Here is a 17,563-nt window from a genome sequence, read left to right on the forward strand (position 1 = left end):
TAAATCGAGTAACGTTTCTATGGAAACGAAAGGATTTTCTTTTGGGATACTGTAACGTTCCTGGCAAACTCACACATTAACAAACTGAAATTTATTTGTACCATATACGCCGCTCAGAACAATCTGTATATAATGTAATTATTTAACGAAAAATATTATTGAATTTTGTGTAAAAGACATTTGTTAGTATTGTAATATTTTTTATAGTAATATTCTTTCTGTATTTAGGATGGTAATATTTCTATATAAATAATGTAATTGCGAAATGTGTCAATATCTGAGATAACAGAGGTGTGAAATTCAGCCAGAGGGAAATACTATCTTGAAATTACAAACAGATGTTAATATTCAGCAATACTATAAAAGCACAATGCACTATGTATTCTTTGGACTTCCTTGTTTAGAGCTGATAGCGGTAGGTAGTTGTATCGATGTTTTTGATAAATGGGTAGATGTCATTTGTCTGTAGCTAGATTTAGCCGCCATTGAAGGAGAGATTACGAACTAATATGAGTTGAATATTTGTTGTGGTAAAAATATATTGAAATTTATAAAAAGTGTGTATTATTAATGTAAATTAGCTTGCCCATGTCATCTATAATATTTCTTTAAAGAGTTTTCAGCATTTTTTAGCGGTGTTGCTGGGCTGTGCCGCGACCGATCGATTTGCAGCGGCGGCACATTTAAAAAATTGTTCCGCTAAAGGGAAAATCAACCAAACCCGTAAATCGGGAACAGATAGATAAAAATTAACAGTGAATTAAGAGAATGTTCTTCTTTTACAGCGATCCAGTCTGACTGAGGTTTTAAAAATAGTTACACATTTGTGCATTCTTAGACGGATAGTTAACATTGAAATTTAACAATTTTGGTTCTTTCAAATAACTTAAATGTATAGCGAAGTAGGTTTGATCAGTGATAATTAAATGTCGGCTTGGTAATAATTAACCATTTTCTGCAATAGTGATAATCTTGTGTTCAAAAGCTAACGCCGGGAAAAAATTCAGTAAATATTTTAACAAAAAATCCACTGCATTTAGAAAATGTGTGCCAAGGCCGAATAATGTAAAGAATTTAATTTTCAACCAAATATTCTTAATCAGTTAATATGTGTTCACTTAATTTTTAAATTTACGTAATTCTTGTGAAAGTGAAAATTTTTATTACCACACGCAAATAAGAGTGAGGTTCTACAACAAAGTTCGCACACAAAGAAATTATAAGGTAAAGTAAATTAACTTAAAAGCAAAATTTATTATTCTTTAACGAAAAATCATTCATAGCAATTTCGTTAAATTGGCGTCCAACGTGGGGCACGAATATGCAGTGGCCACTAAATACCCATGAGATAACTAGGGAATTATTATAGTCGAACTTTGTTGGAGAACATTAAATAATTTTTCCATGTATTGTATGTATTGCATAACCAATATTGTGTGCTAATACCTGTGTATGATTTTTTGCATGAGAACACTATATACCCAGAGGCAAGCTGAAGAAGAGAGCTCATTATTTCGAAAAATTAATTACCTACCACAATATCAGGGGGCAGCTGCACCCAAGATAGATCACCAAAAGGTAAAGCTACAGTGTAGTTGTCCTGTTGGTAGTAAAGTAGCCTCAGTGCAGTGTTCTCGGATCATTAGTGGTGTGCTTGTTGTTAGTGCTTTGTTTTAAGATAACAGGACATTTGAGTAGTTAGTCATTGTAGTATATAATAAGTGTGTTTTAACAAATGACCATTTCTTGTGTGATTATGTCAGTGAAACCTGAGTGTTAGGACATTTAGTTCAGATTTTATTTCTTTTGTTTACTATGGTTAGATTGCGTAGTCAGAAGGATATCAACATGGATAATGAACAACAGTTAGTAAGTAGTGATACCGAGTTAGAAAGTGGGACACAAAGTAATGTTAGTGACGTAGTTCAGGAAGTACAATGTGAGAATCTGGGGGCAGTAGGGCAAGAAATGTTGCCACTGCCACCCAGTGATTCAGTTGATAGCGGAAATACTGTGTCACCCGCAAGCACTGGATACGGACCAGAGAGTGGTGAGGTATCAGAAGTGTAATCATTAAAAGTTATGTTCGAGCGCATGCTCAATTTCCAAACTGAATTTGTACGTATGCAAGCAGAGCGTGATCAGAGAATGATAGCTGAATTTGCATGTATGCAAGCAGAACGCGATAGTGAACGTGATGCTAAACAAGCAGAGCGTGATCGACGCATGCATGAGAGAGACTTGCAGTTAATGCAATCTTTAGAAGCTATGCAAAGTGAGATAGCTAGTATGAAACAAAACTATGAAACCATACCCAAAGCGGTGAAAGAACTAAGCGAAAGAGTAGATAGTATCCAAGTGGCTCTAACGCCAGTATCGTAGAGGAAATCAGTGTACTGACCAACAGAGTGGAACAATTAGAGATTGACACCAACCAAGTAATTGAGCACAAAGTGTCCGAAAACGTGCACGCCGCGATTGCAGTCAAAGACGCGGGCTCCAATGCGGGAATACAGGACCTTAAATAGGCGGTGCACACCGACATTCCGCTATGGCAGCGAAATGTCAACCGTCGTCTTGCCGAGCTAGAGATTAGCTTGCGGCATGACGACTGGCAGGAGTGTGTCACGCCAGCCAGGTCCAACAATGATAGGCATATAAATACAGCAGTAAAAAATTGCGACTGCGAGACAGAACAGGCAACCAATGTAAGCGAAACAAATAAATGCCATTCCAAAGTAGTGATTGAAGAAAGCCTGATTAGAAACCGACAGTTTCAGATCTTTACAACGGAGAAGAAATCTGTTCACCCTGTAGTGTTTATCAAGGGATTTAGAAACATTTTGCCTAGCGTTTGGAGTCATACACAGAAAATACAGTTCGTTATGTCTTACATACAAGGAGATGCTGCATTATGGGCAACCGAAGCAGCTGACAGTTGCGATACATATGAGCAATTTGAAAAGGCATTCTTGGCCAAATATTGGTCAACATGTATTCAGGAGAGATTACGGAAGGAGGTATATAATCCAGAGCCGTATTCTCCACGATTAGGCAATTTGCGAAAATATTTTGAGAAGTACATTAATAAGACCCGTTACTGGGACGAGCAGATTTCATCTCGGGATTTGATCAGACTTTTGAAATCACACTTGCCGATACACGTAAAGGAAAAACTTATACACGTGCCCGAAAACGATATGGAACATTTCTTGTCTGTTCGGGACTCAATTGAACTGATTCAGGAGGATGTTAAGGCAGCCTCTGAACAGGCTGGAAGTAACGGAAACGGTTACAGAAATGGTCGAAATAACACGCCTCCACCAAGTAATGGAAACGGCGGAGGTAATAATAGGAGACAAGATTATGTACAAAACGGGAATAGAGGTAGAGATCGGAACGGCAATAGTCCGCCGGTGAATAATGACCGGAAAAGGAGGTATGATGACCGATATGAAACAGGCCGACCAAACAATAGTAGATGGAAAAATGCCAGGGGGCCGTTGAACACTAATACTTATAATGATGCAAACCGAACTTGGCCACAGAACCAGAGGCCCAGTCCGAACCGGCAAAACAGTGAAAGTTATGACAATAACCGACCGCCACCACAAAATGCGCCAATTGCGCAACCGTGGCGGCCGACGCAACACAACTTACACATAGTGGAGGTCAGTGACACAGAACAGCCACACCCATCCACCAGCAATAATTCAACAAACTAGATTCAGCCGAGATACGCTCTCCATCGTCGGCTGAGGTTTGGAGTGAGAGCAGCCCGACACCGAACAAAACATCGGGAATCTGTATCCTTAGGTATAATGACGGGGTACAGATGGGACATGAATTAATAACTGAACCATCCACGTGCATAAAGGAGCACAAAGACAAAGTACAAGCGATAATAGAGATCAAAATTAACAATATTGATGTGCAAGCAATCGTAGATACAGGTGCTACTGTCAGTGTCATGAGTATGGACTTATTCAGAGTACCGGGGAAAGAAAAGCGTATGCTGACTTTTCCCGTGAATAATTGTAAAGTCACTGGAGCCATAAGTGCACAGCGACAAATAATTAAACTCCAAGTGCGGGTAGAGATGTATTTCGGGGAAGAAGCCATAGCGTGCTCATTCCTGGTAGTAAAGGGTTTAAAGGTAGCCTGCATTTTGGGGGTAGATTTTTTGAGAGAAAGGGACGCAATAATCGACCTTTCTCTGGGAAAATTAAGTTTGATGAACGCTGGTAGGAGGATAGAATTGTCCATGCTCAGATCTGAAGAGGTACCTGTGCCTAATTGTAATACTATTAACGTAAAATGTAGGAATCAGTGGATACTACATTTAGACAATCATTCTATAGGACAAAATCTCTATTATCCAGACGTACAAAGTGATCAATTAAAAGCAAATGTGGACGCACTTGTGAACAAAGTATCACAGTCCGAAAATTTGAATTCAATGCAACAGCAGGATTTGGTACAGTTATTATCTAATTATGCAGATGTGTTTTCAGAACGACCAGGAATTGTTAAGGGATATCAGTACTATATCGAGGTGAAACCTCACAAAACCTACTGTCGAGCCTCATACTCCATTCCTTAGTCCAAGAAGGAAATAGTAGCTATCTCTCAGCAGATCCCCAATCACCGAGAGTACGGGGACTGTATCCGCGTAAGGATGTAAAAATATTCTTACAGTAAATGACTAATAGCCCTATGTGGACACCGTTCTTTTGTAAATAATGAACATTAATGATGTGTGATCTTAGAAATAATGTGCTAGTGTAGAAGTGTTTAGTTATAAGAATATGATTGACTTTCTCATGTGTTTATGAATATTAGTGTCATGTACTTTTTTAATTTGTATTATCTAAAACATGCTCTAAATGTCTGCACAGATGATCTGATTAGTGCAATTATTTGTAGTGTTAAGCTGTGACAGAGTTCAGTGAAGAGTACATTTTAATAATGATTAGTTTGTGTACTGCATAATTTTCTATATGTGTGTCAAATTTGAAATATTTCTTGGCACAATCTTTTCTATTATGTGTATGTATGTATATATGTGTAGCTGTCAGATTGACAGATTCGAACCCAGAACAATATCAATCATATAAGGCCCTGAGAACTTTATTATCAAACCAATGTTATCAAAGAGAATAATGCACCCAGTAGTGACCCGAGGGCACCATGGGAGGCAAACTTATTGCAAATTTAAATAACGCAACGTTACGCACAGAGAAGCTTCAATTGAAGCATGTGCAGATTCAATCAGTAAAAAAGAGCTAGCCTGATACAGTCCAAGTCAATTTTAGCCTACAGAGACTACACTGTAGTTACGTAGGACCTTACAAGTGAAGTAAGACATAATTTCAAAGGAGTTATTGAACAATATGCCTGAATCCGGCTGGAATGCACAAATAAAATCTACGCGAACACGAATATAGATGATTTTTGGGCAAACTAATACGAAATTTTAATATTTGTTACCATGTACGCAAATATCACAAACCTTGGTAAAGAGTTACGAATGTGCTGTTACAAAAATTGCACAGCGAACATTGTAAATATAAATAAAGGATCCTAAACAAAAAGTGCAGTATTGTGTGGCAGAGACAGACAGTGACTGTTAAACCTGCAGTAATACGTCACGAAGTTGTTGTGTATAAGTAATAAAAAACTGTATCATCGCCGTGTGTGCAAGTGGACAAGGAACTAGCACGACACGAACAGTGAGCCGATAACGGACGGTGGACCAAGTTAGTGTCAAACTTTAACTCTTTGTGTGTCAAGGGACGCTAGGAAAGCGCATTGACTACAGAGATACATTTTGTCCTCAGGTGAAAACTTGCGTGTGACTAATGACAAGTCATGACATGGTGAAAAATATTTAGTGCCCATAAAACGTGCTACTATGTCAACGAAACATTGTGCAAACCAGACTAGTGAAGGCCTACTGAATAATAACTGCCAATAACTGTGTGCGTTTTTTTTTCCACAGCAGAAAAAATGCCCATAAGGATAGTACACTGTTTGTGAACTTGTTGCATGTTTGCTGGAGCACTGCAAGAAGATGTCACACGGGCGAGCTGATATCCAACGCGCATCCGGCTACATCAGCCATGCAGCGGCCGCAGCAGCCCGTAGCAGACCAGACAGCCACGCAGACAGCCACGCCCCTCCGCGCCGTAGCTGTCAACACCGGGGGCGGTGACCTACACGGAGCCGACGCGCCGCGCCAAGCGCCGCTCAACAATCACTCCGCACCGCTCACCGACTACAGCATTGTTGTCACTTTACAAAATATTTACACAAACTGCATAACATGTCAATGACTCCATTTTTGATAAACAATGAACATTTATTATGTATACCTGTGAACCGATAAGAGAAAATGAACACTAACAAGTGTAGGAGATGGATTTGTAACACGTAGGTAGTGGGAACATTAGAAAAAGTGATGCTGTGCTAAATGATTTCAAAAAACTAAGTGATTTATCATAGGACAAGTGACCTTGAAGTATATCGTTGAACTGTATGTGACAGTGATATTATGTTACCGTTGATGACAAACTGTTAAATCAATTCAAAAGAATGACTGTTAGAGAGACAAGATTAATCATGAACCAGCTGGGATGGCTGGGCTCCGGCACAGTTTTGCCCAGGTTTCCTGTCTGCCTTCGCCCAAATGGGGGAGCCATGAACATATATAACCCTGGGACTAATTAAAAGAGCCATTCCATAAAAAATAAAGAATTGTAAAGAACGTTACTGGCACCATTGTGTCAAAGTATAGAAACTCTTTGGCAAATGCTGCCAGGGGGCAATGTTTTGTTCCCTGGCAAACTCAAGCATTAACAAACTGAAATTTATTTGTACCATATACGCCGCTGTGAGCAATCTGTATATAATGTAATTATTTAACGAAAAATATTATTGAATTTTGTGTAAAAGACATTTGTTATAATGGTAATATTTTTTGTAGTAATATTCTTTCTGTATTTGGGATGGTAATATTTTTATATTAATAATGTAATTGCGAAATGTGTCAATATCTGAGATAACAGAGATGTGAAATTCACCCAGAGGGAAATAATGTCATGAAATTACAAAGAAATGTAATTATTCAGCAATACTATAAAAGCACAATGCACTATGTATTCTTTGGTCTTCCTTGTTTAGAGCTGATAGCGGTAGGTAGTTGTATCGATGTTTTTGATAAATGGGTAGATGTCATTTGTCTGTAGCTAGATTTAGCCGCCATTGAAGGAGAGATTACGAACTAATGTGAGTTGAATATTTGTTGTGGTAAAAATATATTGAAATTTATAAAAAGTGTGTATTATTAATGTAAATTAGCTTGCCCATGTCATCTATATTATTTCTTTAAAGAGTTTTCAGCATTTTTTAGCGGTGTTGCTGGGCTGTGCCGCGACCGATCGATTTGCAGCGGCGGCACATTTAAAAAATTGTTCCGCTAAAGGGAAAATCAACCAAACCCGTAAATCGGGAACAGATAGATAAAAATTAACAGTGAATTAAGAGAATGTTCTTCTTTTACAGCGATCCAGTCTGACTGAGGTTTTAAAAATAGTTACACATTTGTGCATTCTTAGACGGATAGTTAACATTGAAATTTAACAATTTTGGTTCTTTCAAATAACTTAAATGTATAGCGAAGTAGGTTTGATCAGTGATAATTAAATGTCGGCTTGGTAATAATTAACCATTTTCTGCAATAGTGATAATCTTGTGTTCAAAAGCTAACGCCGGGAAAAAATTCAGTAAATATTTTAACAAAAAATCCACTGCATTTAGAAAATGTGTGCCAAGGCCGAATAATGTAAAGAATTTAATTTTCAACCAAATATTCTTAATCAGTTAATATGAGTTCACTTAATTTTTAAATTTACGTAATTCTTTTGAAAGTGAAAATTTTTATTACCACACGCAAATAAGAGTGAGGTTCTACAACAAAGTTCGCACACAAAGAAATTATAAGGTAAAGAAAATTAACTTAAAAGCAAAATTTATTATTCTTTAACGAAAAATCATTCATAGCAATTTCGTTAAATTGGCGCCCAACGTGGGGCACGAATATGCAGTGGCCACTAAATACCCATGAGATAACTAGGGAATTATTATAGTCGAACTTTGTTGGAGAACATTTAATAATTTTTCCATGTATTGTATGTATTGCATAACCAATATTGTGTGCTAATACCTGTGTATGATTTTTTGCATGAGAACACTATATACCCAGAGGCAAGCTGAAGAAGAGAGCTCATTATTTCGAAAAATTAATTACCTACCACAATATCAGGGGGCAGCTGCACCCAAGATAGATCACCAAAAGGTAAAGCTACAGTGTAGTTGTCCTGTGGGTAGTAAAGTAGCCTCAGTGCAGTGTTCTCGGATCATTAGTGGTGTGCTTGTTGTTAGTGCTTTGTTTTAAGATAACAGGACATTTGAGTAGTTAGTCATTGTAGTATATAATAAGTGTGTTTTAACAAATGACCATTTCTTGTGTGATTATGTCAGTGAAACCTGAGTGTTAGGACATTTAGTTCAGATTTTATTTCTTTTGTTTACTATGGTTAGATTGCGTAGTCAGAAGGATATCAACATGGATAATGAACAACAGTTAGTAAGTAGTGATACCGAGTTAGAAAGTGGGACACAAAGTAATGTTAGTGACGTAGTTCAGGAAGTACAATGTGAGAATCTGGGGGCAGTAGGGCAAGAAATGTTGCCACTGCCACCCAGTGATTCAGTTGATAGCGGAAATACTGTGTCACCCGCAAGCACTGGATACGGACCAGAGAGTGGTGAGGTATCAGAAGTGTAATCATTAAAAGTTATGTTCGAGCGCATGCTCAATTTCCAAACTGAATTTGTACGTATGCAAGCAGAGCGTGATCAGAGAATGATAGCTGAATTTGCATGTATGCAAGCAGAACGCGATAGTGAACGTGATGCTAAACAAGCAGAGCGTGATCGACGCATGCATGAGAGAGACTTGCAGTTAATGCAATCTTTAGAAGCTATGCAAAGTGAGATAGCTAGTATGAAACAAAACTATGAAACCATACCCAAAGCGGTGAAAGAACTAAGCGAAAGAGTAGATAGTATCCAAGTGGCTAACGCCAGTATCGTAGAGGAAATCAGTGTACTGACCAACAGAGTGGAACAATTAGAGATTGACACAAACCAAGTAATTGAGCACAAAGTGTCCGAAAAAGTGCACGCCGCAACTGCAGTCAAAGACGCGGGCTCCAATGCGGAAATACAGGACCTTAAAAAGGCGGTGCACACCGACATTCCGCTATGGCAGCGGAATGTCAACCGTCGTCTTGCCGAGCTAGGGATTAGCTTGCGGCATGATGACTCGCAGGAGTGTGTCACGCCAGCCAGGTCCAACAATGATAGGCATATAAATACAGCAGTAAAAAATTGCGACTGCGAGACAGAACAGGCAACCAATGTAAGCGAAACAAATAAATGCCATTCCAAAGTAGTGATTGAAGAAAGCCTGATTAGAAACCGACAGTTTCAGATCTTTACAACGGAGAAGAAATCTGTTCACCCTGTAGTGTTTATCAAGGGATTTAGAAACATTTTGCCTAGCGTTTGGAGTCATACACAGAAAATACAGTTCGTTATGTCTTACATACAAGGAGATGCTGCATTATGGGCAACCGAAGCAGCTGACAGTTGCGATACATATGAGCAATTTGAAAAGGCATTCTTGGCCAAATATTGGTCAACATGTATTCAGGAGAGATTACGGAAGGAGGTATATAATCCAGAGCCGTATTCTCCACGATTAGGCAATTTGCGAAAATATTTTGAGAAGTACATTAATAAGACCCGTTATTGGGACGAGCAGATTTCATCTCGGGATTTGATCAGAGTTTTGAAATCACACTTGCCGATACACGTAAAGGAAAACCTTATACACGTGCCGGAGAATGACATGGAACATTTCTTGTCTGTTCTGGACTCAATTGACCTGATTCAGGAGGACGTTAAGGCAGCCTCTGAACAGGCTAGAAGTAACGGAAACGGTTACAGAAATGGTCGAAATAACACGCCTCCACCAAATAATGGAAACGGCGGAGGTAACAATAGGAGACAAGATTATGTACAAAACGGGAATAGAGGTAGAGACCGGAACGGCAATAGTCCGCCGGTGAATAATGACCGGAAAAGGAGGTCTGATGACCGATATGAAACAGGCCCACCAAACAATAGTAGATGCAAAAATGCCAGGGGGCCGTGGAACACTAATACCTATAATGATGCAAACCGAACTTGGCCACAGAACCAGAGGTCCAGTCCGGACCGGCAAAACAGTGAAAGTTATGACAATAACCGACCGCCACCACAAAATGCGCCAATTGCGCAACCGTGGCGGCCGACGCAACACAACTTACACATAGTGGAGGTCAGTGACACAGAGCAGCCACACCCATCCACTGTAATAATTCAACAAACTACATTCAGCCGAGATACGCTCTCCATCGTCGGCTGAGGTTTGGAGTGAGAGCAGCCCGACACCGAACAAAACATTGGGAATCTGTATCCTCAGGTATAATGACGGGGTACAGATGGGACATGAATTAATAACTGAACCATCCACGTGCATAAAGGAGCACAAAGACAAAGTACAAGCGATAATAGAGATCAAAATTAACAATATTGATGTGCAAGCGATCGTAGATACAGGTGCTACTGTCAGTGTCATGAGTATGGACTTATTCAAAGTACTGGGGAAAGAAAGGCGTATGCTGACTTTTCCTGTGAACAATTGTAAAGTCACTGGAGCCATAAGTGCACAGCGACAAATAATTAAACTCCAAGTGCGGGTAGAGATGTATTTCGGGGAAGAAGCCATAGCGTGCTCATTCCTGGTAGTAAATGGTTTAAGGGTAGCCTGCATTTTGGGGGGGTAGATTTGAGAGAAAGGGACGCAGTAATCGACCTTTCTCGGGAAAAATTAAGTTTGATGTACGCTGGTAGGAGGATAGAATTGTCCATGCTCAGATCTGAAGAGGTACCTGTGCCTAATTGTAATGCTATTAACATAAAGTGTAGGAATCAGTGGATACTACATTTAGACAATCATTGTCAAGGACAAAATCTCTATTATCCAGACGTACAAAGTGATCAATTAAAAGCAAATGTGGACGCACTAGTGAACAAAGTATCACAGTCCGAAAATTTTAACTCAATACAACAGCAGGATTTGGTACAGTTATTAACTATCTATGCAGATGTATTTTCAGAACGACCAGGAATTGTTAAGGGATATCAGTACAATATCGAAGTGAAGCCTCACAAAACCTACTGTCGAGCCTCATACTCCATTCCTTAGTCCAAGAAGGAAATAGTAGCTATCTCTCAGCAGATCCCCAATCACCGAGAGTACGGGGACTGTATCCGCGTAAGGATGTAAAAATATTCCTACAGTAAAAGACTAATAGTCCTATGTGGACAACATTTTTTTTGTAAATGAATGAACATTAATGATGTGTGATCGTAGAGATAATGTGCTAGTGTAGAAGTGATTAATTATAAGAATATGATTGACTTTCTTTTTTTGTTTATGAATATTTGTGTTGTGTCTTCTTTTAATTAATGTTAGCTCAAACATGCTCTAAATGTCTGCACAGATAACCTGATTAGTGCAATTATTTATAGTGTTAAATTGTGATAGAGATCAGTCAGGAGGAACATTTTAGTAATGATTAGTTTGAGTACTGCATAATATTCTATATGTGTGTCAAACTTGAAATATTTCTTGAACAATCTTTTTATTATATATGTGTATATATGTATATACGTGTAGCTGTCAGATTGACAGATTCGAACCCAGAACAATATCAATCATATAAGGCCCTGAGAACTTTATTATCAAACCAATGTTATCAAAGAGAATAATGCACCCAGTAGTGACCCGAGGGCACCATGGGAGGCAAACTTATTGCAAATTTAAATAACGCAACGTTACGCACAGAGAAGCTTCAATTGAAGCATGTGCAGATTCAATCAGTAAAAAAGAGCTAGCCTGATACAGTCCAAGTCAATTTTAGCCTACAGAGACTACACTGTAGTTACGTAGGACCTTACAAGTGAAGTAAGACATAATTTCAAAGGAGTTATTGAACAATATGCCTGAATCCGGCTGGAATGCACAAATAAAATCTACGCGAACACGAATATAGATGATTTTTGGGCAAACTAATACGAAATTTTAATATTTGTTACCATGTACGCAAATATCACACACCTTGGTAAAGAGTTAGAATGTGCTGTTACAAAAATTGCACAACGGACATTGTAAATAAAAATAAAGGAACTTAAACAAAAGTGCAGCATTGTGTGGCAGAGACAGACAGTGACTGTTAAACCTGCAGCAATACATCACGAAGTTGTTTGTACAAGTACTAAAAAACTGTATCATCGCCGTGTGTGCAAGTGGACAAGGAACTAGCACGACACGAACAGTGAGCCGATAACGGACGGTGGACCAAGTTAGTGTCAAACTTTAATTCTTTGTGTGTCAAGGGACGCTAGGAAAGCGCATTGACTACAGAGATACATTTTGTCCTAAGGTGAAAACTTGCGTGTGACTAATGACAAGTCATGACATGGTGAAAAATATTTAGTGCCCATAAAACGTGTTACTGTGACAACGAAACATTGTGCAAACCAGACTAGTGAAGGCCTACTGAATAATAACTGCCAATAACTGTGTGCGTTTTTTCCCACAGCAGGAAAAATGCCCATATGGATAGTACACTGTTTGTGAACTTGTTGCATGTTTGCTGGAGCACTACAAGAAGACGTCACACGGGCGAGCTGATATCCAACGCGCATCCGGCTACATCAGCCATGCAGCGGCCGCAGCAGCCCGTAGCAGACCAGACAGGCACACGCCTCTCCGCGCCGTAGCTGTCAACACCGGGGGCGGTGACCTACACGGAGCCAACGCGCCGCGCCGAGCGCCGCTCAACAATCACTCCGCACCGCTCACCAACTACAGCATTATTGACTTTTTTCAAAATATTTACATAAACTGCATAACATGTCAATGACTCCATTTTGATAAACATTGAACATTTATTATGTATGTCCGTAAACTAATAAGAGAAAATGAACACTAACAAGTGCAAGAGAGGAATTTGTAACACGTAGGTAGTGGAAACATTATGAAAAGTGATCCTGTGCTAAGTGAAAGAAAACTTTTCTTGAACTGTATGTGACGGTGATGTTATGTAACCGTTGGTGACAAACTGCTAAATTAATTCAATTGAATGACTGTTAAAGAGACAATATTAATCATGAACCAACTGGGATGGCTGGGCTCCGGCACAGTTTTGCCCAGGTTTCCTGTCTGCCTTCGCCCAAATGGGGGAGCCATGAACATATATAACCCTGGGACTAATTAAAAGAGCCATTCCATAAAAAAAAAACAGAATTGTAATGAACGTTACTGGCACCATTGTGTCAAAGTATAGAAACTCTTTGCCAAATGCTGCCAGGGGGCAATGTAACGTTCCCTGGCAAACTCACGCTACTAATGAACAAAAGTTTAATTGTACCATATACGCCGCTCTGAGCAAGTTGTATATACCGTAATTATTGAACAAAAAAAGTTACTGAATTTTGTGTAAAAGACATTTGTTATTATCGTAATATTTTTTTGTAGTAATATTCTCTCTGTATTTAGGATAGTAATTTTTCTATATTTATTATGTGATTGTAAAATATGTCAGTATCTGTGATAACAGAGATGTGAAATTTAGCCAGAGGAGAATAATATTGTCAAATTACAAAGAAATGTTAATAGTCAGCAGTAGTATAAAAGAACCATGTACAGCGTATTCTTTGGTCTTCTCTGTGTAGAGCTGAATGCGAGAGGAAGCTGTGTCGAACCGATTAATGAATGGGTAGACTTCTTTTGTCTCTGTCTAGATTTAGCCGCCATTAGAGGAGGCGTTACAAATTAATGTGAGTTCAATTATTGTTTGATCTAAATATATCAGAATTTATCAGAAGTGTGTAGTATTATTAATGTAAATTAGCTTGCCCATGTCATCTATAAAATTTCTTTAAAGAATTTTCAGCATTTTTAGCGGTGTTGCTGGGCTGTGCCGCGACCGATCGATTTGCAGCGGCGGCACATTTAAAAAATTGTTCCGCTAAAGGAAAAATCAACCAAACCCGTAAATCGGGAAGATATAGATAAAAATTAACAGTGAATTAAGAGATTGTTCTTCTTTTACAGTGATCCTGAGACTGATGAATTTTTAAACTAATTATACGTTTGTGCATTCGTAGGCGGATATTTAATGTTAGTTAACATTGAAATTTAACAATTTTGGTTCTTGCAAATAACTTAAATGTATAGCGAAGTAGGTTTGATCAGTGATAATTAAATGTCGGCTTGGCAATAATTAACCATTTTCTGCTAATAGAGATAATCTTGTGTTCCATAGCTAACGCCGGGATAGAATTCATTAATTATTTAAATATTTGAAAAAAAAAACCACTGCACTTGGAAAATGTGTGCCAAGGCCGGATTATGTAAAGGATTTAATTCTCAACTAAATATGCTTAATCAGTTAATATGAGTTCACGTAATTCTTAAATGTACGTAATTCTTTTGAAAGTGAATTTCTTTATTACCACACGTAAATAAGAGAGAGGTTCTACAACAAAGTTCGTACTTACAGAAGACAGTTAAAGAGAGGCAAATTAATTAACTAAAAGCAATAATAATTGATAATTATTCTTTAACGAAAATAACAGCGGATTCCGTTAAAACTAGCAGGCTGTAATAGATGTTTTAGTGTCCTGCGGTCATCAGGAAAGAACTAACGTTCAAGTTTGAACACACTTTATTTAAAACGCCTTCTTGGCGTTCGTTAATTTCCAAACTCAAGAACAATAAGAAACACTATAATTCTTGTGGTGGCAAAGCCAGATAAAAATTACAAGATACTGAAAATAAATATTAACAACCAAAATACTATGCTACACAATTCCCAAGTGGCGTTACGCCTAACAAGATACAAATTTCTATGGAAACTACGGCGAGTATCTGCTGGGCTAGAGCCGGCGTAGGAACTGGCCGGAGCTGACCTAGCTGTAGATACACACTGCCCGTCTGCCTCTGCTGGCGTACTTGTAACACCGATTCTGCGGAGTGCTACACTTGGTCGCATTAGTTCTAGTAGGTGGATCTCTGTCACACGATTATTCACGAAATAGTGTCGTGTTGATGCGGAAAGTCTGTTGATGTTTACATTCACTGGCGATGTTTTGATATGAGCTCTTGAAGGGTGGTCGGCAGCCCACCTTGCTTGTCTGTTGTGCAGGCCCTCTAACTGATAAGGGCCGCTACGAGAGATGTTTTTCATATTTATACACGCGCATTACGAAAATATGTAGTTTCAGTTATCCAATACACAAATGATCTCTCCAAACACGTTTTTCAGAGAGTGGTTTATTATGCTACAGTGGCAGGATGTGCGACTTCGGTCTGTAAAGTTTTTGCCTGTGAGGTTATGAGCACATAATGGTTAATTTACATGGTGGAAATACATATTTCTGTTATGTGATGCGTGAATTAAATTTGTATGTGAGGGAGCAAGTATGATCTAATTAATGAAAGACGGATTCGCAATTCCACAGCAACTCACTTTGTTCTAAAAATGGTGAAAATTAATGCAGCACTGGCTGGATATTCCGATAATCAGATTATAGTACACTCCACTGCTCTCCGAACACTTTTAAAAGCACATTTGCACGCTGAGCGGTTATTTAGGAAATATTCGTAGCTATAAGTTGAAAAATAATGATACATTAAAAAACCACAGATGAAATCCACAGCTATGCAAGCATTGCCTGCAGCTGCTGGAAAACAGAGGAAGAATTACGATCGTCAGATGACGAAAGTATAGGTTACTTTTTGTTTGATAGATCCTGTACAGATCGGACGTGTGTGGCAGACCGCCACTAACATCGTATTATTTCAATATTTTATTCACGAGTTGCAATCATCAGCACTCGTAGTCACATGATGTAAGTGTATTTTTAAACTATGTTTCTATTTCAGAATATAATTATTACTAATCGATGTATGTTTTATTTTGTGTCACTAGTTATTTGTAAAATTGTTGAGTGTCTTGGCTTGGCAAAGAAAGGATCCGTAAATTGAAAAGATAGTCGTCCAGTACGAACCATCGACGTCTACGTGAGCTGATCTGAAATACGAAGTCCGATATAAAAAATAAAAGGTGAATCTGCAAGAGCGTGGTCATAATGAACATAATGGACAAAGATGCCTTGTCCAAGCACATAAAAAAGCAAATATTGTAAAATATAAAACATAATTGATACTGCGTACTGTTATCTCTCTTCTGTGTGTGTAAAGTTCAGATACGAAAAAGACCATTTATATTTATACAATGACCCAGTTGATCTGAGAAAGGAAGTAAAGAGTGCTGATTTTAATAAAGAAAATCAATATTACAGTTCCTTTTAGTGCACTTGCACAGCATCAAAATGCGGATTAGAAAAATTTAAAAATTTCGTGCAACAGGTACTTGATGTGCAAGAGTGAAAATATTAGATTTTAAACCAGTACTTAGAGCATCGTAAATAACATCTAATGTATCACACAAAAAAAGTTTGAAACTGTACTTTTCACAACCTGGGATAAGCCTAATTATACGAAAGATGTATTGGTCAGATGTCAAATATCAAAGTGACACTTATGATTGTACTTGAACCAGAACTGCCTCTTTAATGTGAGAACTGGATTTTTAATAGACCTCGAATCACATTTCTATAGGTAGGGGTTTACTAAAAGTCTTTTTGCTGAATTTATTTGACGTTGTGCAGGCATACGTCAAATAACCGTAAAACACTGTCATTCAGTATACATATGAATGACAAACATAAACTTTAGTGTAAGATACTCCTAACACCCGAAGAACTGAGAAGTGGGAACACATACGTACACCAGATTTGCAAATCACGTAACAGAATCACCAGCCTACTGCCTTAAATCAACACCAGTAAGCAGTAATAATAATCTGTAGACAACCCTAAAAGATTCACTACAGTAACCTTAAGAAAAAGATAAGCCATCCTTATCACTTGAACAAATTATTTTTCTGGTTATAATTCCACACCAAAAAACTTTCCTGCCTCGTAAAGAACATGACGAATACTATTAACTCTGTCCTCAGTTATCGGAATAACCAGACAAGTTTTACGAATATAGAAGATGAAGGGAGAAACGTTCGGTCGCATATTCGAGAATTCGTGGTGACCTTGAAATGCAAGTTATAAACAGTCCACTGTATGTATTTAAAGTGTCTGTCATTTAGCACACGAGAGAAAGGCAAAGTGTAGCAGAAGGCACTCTGAAATATAAACCGTGCACCACATTTGCAAACCACTTTATATTATTAATATCACTACCCCACTGACATAAAACGCTAGTAAGCAGTAATATTAATTTGTAGACAATTCATGACAACCTACC

Source organism: Schistocerca nitens, chromosome 6 (genome assembly GCF_023898315.1).
Source record: "Schistocerca nitens isolate TAMUIC-IGC-003100 chromosome 6, iqSchNite1.1, whole genome shotgun sequence".
Taxonomy (NCBI): Eukaryota; Metazoa; Arthropoda; class Insecta; order Orthoptera; family Acrididae; genus Schistocerca; species Schistocerca nitens.